The sequence below is a fragment of the Aegilops tauschii genome, chromosome 3 (genome assembly GCF_002575655.3).
Source record: "Aegilops tauschii subsp. strangulata cultivar AL8/78 chromosome 3, Aet v6.0, whole genome shotgun sequence".
Classification (NCBI taxonomy): domain Eukaryota; kingdom Viridiplantae; phylum Streptophyta; class Magnoliopsida; order Poales; family Poaceae; genus Aegilops; species Aegilops tauschii.
The window spans coordinates 334221930-334228067 of NC_053037.3; positions in this window are offsets into that span (position 1 = coordinate 334221930).

Genomic DNA, 6138 nt, shown 5'->3' on the forward strand with positions numbered 1-6138 from the left:
TAATGTGCTGCCTACGTGCCCTCTTGCTTTATCGGGGATGGCAACAGAGCTCGTCCCTTCCGTCGCCGCCTCGCTTCGCTTCGACGCGTGTCCAAGCTAACGAGGCATGCATCACCATGCTGGCTGGATGGTTGCTGTGCTGGTGCGGTGACAGGGTCTTCACGAAGATCTGCATGCCACCACGCAGGTGCTTGTCTAGTTGGCCTAGAAGCCGCATGTTGCCATGCAGGCGCTTGCCTAGTTGGCGGGTTGGTCGCCGCGTAGGAACGGCCGCGGGGCAGCGGAGCTTTGGTACGTGCGGGCCTGGTCGCGGCTCCGCAGATGCTCCCAGCAACGGTCTTGCCGGGGCCTCGCGGCCGTCCCCGGCAAGGATCTTGCTGGGGGTCTTCGTCTTCTGGTTCTTATGTAGACTCGCAGGCCTTTGGTCTTCACAAAATCAGCATGCCACCACGCCGTCGCCCCCAAGTCTTGGTTTTGATGTTGTCGATGGTGTCATAACTCTCAGGCTCAAGGGTGACGGCCTTGCTGGTGTCACAAAATCAGCATGCCACCACGCCGTCGCCACCAAAGCTGCCCCGGCAAGGGTGTTGTAAGTGCATCTAGTGCCCCTTAGTGATTTTGGTGTATTGAAGACTTATAGGTTAAGGGACTAATCTGTTTATGAGTGTACACAGGTCTATAAGTCTATGAGGAGTTTGATATTTACAGAGAAAGTTGGCCCCTAAAAATGAAGTTCTTCAACTGAAGACTTTGGATTTCTGAAGACTTTCTGAAGACTTTGAAAGTGAAGAAATTGGTGTGACCTTGAAGACTAGGTATCATTCGAGGAACATGAAGCTTGAAGACTTTTGTTTTCGTAGATTCATTTTCTCTTTCTTGAGTCATAGGAAACACCGTACTGTTAAAGGGGGTCGAGGAAATACTAAGGAAGAATTTCCATGTGATGCTCAACTCAAAATCCTACACCTACCAATCCCTTCGAGTGAAGCCATTGGAAATCTCATACAGTTCAGTCATATTCTTCAGTGACAGAGACGAAGTTCTTCTGTTCTCTGAAGAATTTGTTCTGACTGAGGAGTTAGGAATTCGCTAGTGCGGATTGCCTACACAGTGAGGAACATGATAGCCCTGAGGAATCTGAGCCTCAAAATTCTGACCGTTGCTGTGCTATGCGCCAGCTGTCCCAAAATATCTACCCACCTAACGGTCATATCATTGAAGGGCATTTATGTCTTATCATGTCGGGCTGCTCCCTAGGCTATAAATAGCCGCCCCCTACAACCACTAGCTAGTTGGCTGCTCCGAGAGAAACTGACACTTTTCATTTGAGAGCATCCCATCCTCCGAGGACTTTTGAGCGAAAATCATCGAGTGAGGAAAACCCAAACCCAAACACCTACAAACCCAAAGTGATTGAGCATCACTGAAGATATTTATCCTGCGTGGATCCGACACTTGTTACCTTTGAAGACTGTGCTTCTTCCAGACGGTTAGGCGTCATGGTCTAGAGCATCCAAGAGGAATTGTGGATCGCCGAGTGAACGAGTTTGTGAAGGTTTGGAAGTCACCTGAAGACTTACCACGAGTGATTGGGCGAGGTCTGTGTGACCCTAGCTCAAGGAGAATACGGTGAGGACTGTGTGTCCGGTACTGTGTGTCCTCAGGTTTAAATACCTAGCCGCTCCAACCAGACGTACAACTGAGACAACAGTTGGAACTGGTCTACCAAATCATTGTCTTCACCAAGCTTGCTGGTTTTATTTCCTTAGCCCTTTCATTTCCTCATAATTGTGTTGTGCACTTTTTCACATCTGTGTTTGAAGACTTTGACTCAAGACTTTCTCAATTTCCTCAGTTCAATTTCTTCAGTCTGTTTGTCTTCATCCTGTGTTTTCCTGTGTTTATGCTTCCTGTACTCTGTGGTTGTCTTCATTTCATCATGATGACCATGTTTGTGTTCTGTTATGCTTACTTCTAAGTACTTATTCCGCTGCAAGTAGTTCTTCGCTAAGGAATCTCCTCAACCGCAAATTCCTCAGTGAAGAATTCATAAAAATCGCCTATTCACCCCCCTCTAGTCGATATAACGCACTTTCAGGTGTTGCTGGGGGAAGTCCATCTTGACCCTTTGCTCTTCATTCCTATGCCTTGGGTGTTGCCTTGGCAGTCTCGTACCTTTCCTTGATCTGCCCCGCCAAGCATGGCCGCAGGTGTGGCTACAACTGCCCATGCACAAGTAAAGGGGTACAGAAAGGCCCGTACTTTTGTACACCGACATGCGGTCATCAACTATAGAGCTACGTTCACTATCTTCATCTAGCCTTGTTGTTTCTTGAGAATCATGTGGCGAGGCTGATGCTGCATTCTTTAAAAGAGCGTATTTGGTCACAGTAACCCGCTGGGTGACTGTCTCATCATAAGTGATTGATGAGGGATACACAAGAACATTAGTTTGATGTAAGAACATGGTTAATAGACCGATGTACTAGTATGTACCAAAAACAGGAAGGAATGTCATATTCAAAGCTACAATGTGTAAGCTAAGCAGATGCAATTTAACCAAATTGGAAGCAATACAAGCTAGACATCTAGCTGGAGTGGTCAGCATGATCATCGAGGACCTGAGAGCCTGGTGGGAGGCGGGCTGCTTCGCCACCATTGTGGCTTTTTACTTGGCTTCCAGGTGATGCATATCTGTGCTGGGCTTGTCACTGGCTCGGCCAGTGCCCTGACTAGCTATTTGTCTTCTGGTGCTCCCGGATGGTGGTTCATGTAAAAAATATCTTTCCTTATCTTAATAAAGACCGACTTCGTCCTTTCAAATACAAGCTAGACACCATATGCAACATGCAACCACATATGATACCACGAAGTTAAAGCAAGCAACTGGGATGGTGGTTCATGGCGAGCGAGATCATCAACTCCAGAGCTACGTTTACCGTCTCCATCTGTTGAACATCCAACCTTTAAAGCGCCGACACGTGTCTTGCCTGCCCGTGAAGCAAGCAGGAGCGACTTCTCTCTTTTATTTCGTGCTTCTATCAAGGCAGAGTCTGAAATACCTTGCATAAAAACACAATAGTGAGAGTATGGGTGAAGTGTGTGCAGAACTAGTGCACTGTAAAAGTAGCAGATAGTAGGTGGCTGAAAAATAAATGACAGGAGACATATGATGGTTCTACAACATTGCATGGCAAACAAAATTAGATTCTACTCCATATGATTTTTATAATATATGAGCATAGGGATGGCTCGGAAATGCAGGTACTCCTCCAGCACACCACCACATGTGGTCCTATCAAAATAATAGTCGACTCAAAATAAATAGGTTAGTCGTTTTTTATGAACCGTCCGATCTATAAGGAACGGGCAGATGGCCTTCGTCTACCTCCCGCCTGTCACTGTTGACGATCTTTCTCGAACCGCCAGTGACCACCGACCCAGACCCCTGCCTCCGCCGCCCCGCCCCCCCTCAACCTCACACCACCGCCGTGCTTGGCAGCGCCCCCCGGCCATCCCATTAATCCCGGACGACCTCCATATCGGGCGCCAGCAGCTCCTAGGCCCCACACACCCCTAAGATAAACACTAAGGCGCTGCTTCCCCGGCGTAATAGGCGGACTAGCGCCTGCTATGTCGGGGAATGCTTCCTTCAATTGGGAATCAACTGACCAGGAATTGAAATCCAGGGGGCGACGGACCTCTAGCTAAGGTGAAATAGTATATGAGGAGAAACCTTGTGCATCGCGAGTTACTAGGAACATCTAGTATCATGAAGAAGCGGTCAATTAGTTTCTTCTGTGGGATGAATACCGTGCAAGCAGACACGTAAGATTTGCACGAATAAGGGAAGAGGAGTACCATTTCCGGTTGCCAGTGCTGTGTCCTCCAGATGTCGCGGATATTTTCTTGTTTTTACCAGGGGAACCAATGTTTTGGAGGAGGGTGGAGCCTTGGACGAACCCATGGCCAAATTGTTGACTGTGTTGCGATGGTCGTCTGTCGGCGGAGGGGAAGCAGATCCAAGGCGGCGAAGGACGGTGTAGCGGGAACAACTCCGGTGCGGTGGACGGTGGCGAAGTTGGAGTGGCAGCAATGAGGCGCAGGACGGCGTGGTTGAACTGGCTCGGGTATGGACAGCTCGGCCTCGGCTTCAACTACTATCCGTGGAGGGCATTCCGGTTGCAGTTGCGGTGGACGACGATGTTGGGGTATCGGCTCCGATGTGATGGAGGAGGGCGGCGGTTGATGGGTGGGATGGGGTGGCGGACGGAGGATGCCGGGGTTTCGTGGCTGGTGGAGAGGTAGAATTGGCGCCCACGGAGTACGAATGGGGAATCAGACGGGGGTGGCGGAGGCGGGGGGAGCTAAGGGAGAACCATGTTTTGGTCTGGGACGCGCTTGTTTTGGGGTTTTTTGAACAGATGGGACGCGCTTGTTTGAAGTTTGGGGAAAGTACAAACTTTGCCCCCCTCTTAAATTTCGGACCTACTGCAGGTCGGGGGTAGGATGCTAATCCCAGGTGTCCCAAATAGTGGGTGGGAGCGATTTCGGTTGCGCGCATGTGTGCTTAGGCAGCCATTGTGTATGAATGTTTTTCAGAGGCGGTTATGTGGCGTCTAAATGAAGCTACAAACCTACCCCGGTTTAGACCTTTGGATGTCGGGCCAGTAGGTTTCACGGGTCGGAGTTAGAAAAGTAATTTCCTTCTACCAAACATTGGTCTCACACGGTTTCGGGCGAGTAGAGGCTCTTTTGGCGCTTCCTTCAAAATTTTGAAACAGAAGCATTCACGTTTAGAGTACTCTTAAACTTTGAGGATTGATCTAAATAGACAACGTTAAATTTGACCTTGTATGTTTGAAAACCTCATTAAATTATGCGCTTCTTTTTGAAATTTTGATACTTGAAAATCCGATAACTACGATTATTTTGGAATGGAGGAGGTAAATTTGAATCTATTTTGTACACGACTATATATGCTATTATGTACAGAAGCAGAGCAAAGATTGGTGCCCCATAATTTAGGTATGATTTACAAATGCCATGATATCGAATTCAAATAATTGATTGGACTTCATGTTGAATTCAAAATTTTTAAACCACCATAAGTTGAATTCAAATGTATGCTAGTTCATAGCTAGCTATTTATAATGTTCATTGTGTAACTTTTGTATGTATAATGTGCTTTACACTCATAACATGAACTATACTCACGTTTATATTCGATTGCTAAAGCGATGCATTGTCTGGAGTTCAAAATACTAACTCTTTGGATCAATTATGTTGAATAATAACATAGACATGCTCAAATTCGGTAGAATATAGATGTCTGCTAGATCAATGACCGTTCATTACGCGAATTGCAAATATCATGATCCCATCCTAATATTTGGATACAATTTATATTTTTAATCAATGTGTACATCAGTCTTTTACGTGTAGTTTCACTCTCCATCGGTGGTCTCTCACATGCTCACACACTCTCTCCCGAAGTGTCTTTCTCGCAGAGATGCTCTCGATATAACCCTCCCTCCCTCTCGTAACCATTTACGACTATTTTCACTAACCTTTATCACAAGCACTCTACCTCTCACAAACATACACACGCACAATCCCCATCGACCCTTTCTATATACATAGACCTGCCTACGTGTCTCCCCCGCGCACGTTATCTTTAGGCCTGTCTCTCACGCATTGTCTCCACCTCTCTTCCTAATTGACGAGTATGATTCTAGCAGTGCATTCTATAGGATGCCCCTTAAAGTTAGGTTGGATGAATAGTAATATCAGAGATAAGGGGTTACCTTAGTCCGAGGACCTAGGGTTACAAACCCCAGCCGGCTTTATCAGTGGACATAGAGTCCTTCACGACTCTAGTATCTTTGTCTTGTACGACTAGTCCTCCACGGGTCTCCCTAAATGCGTCACGGGCCGACCAATGTAGCGCAGGACGGAACCGAACCAAGGGCCTCACCTCGGCCCACCGGACTTCACGCGGTGACACACCCTCTGCCCCCAGGTCTCATTATCTTCTCACACCTACACATACCAACACAAACACCACACAAAATATTTTCTCCTCGTGCCTCTATCCCCTCCCCCCTTGCATATACACACTCAAGGGCATCTCTTGCT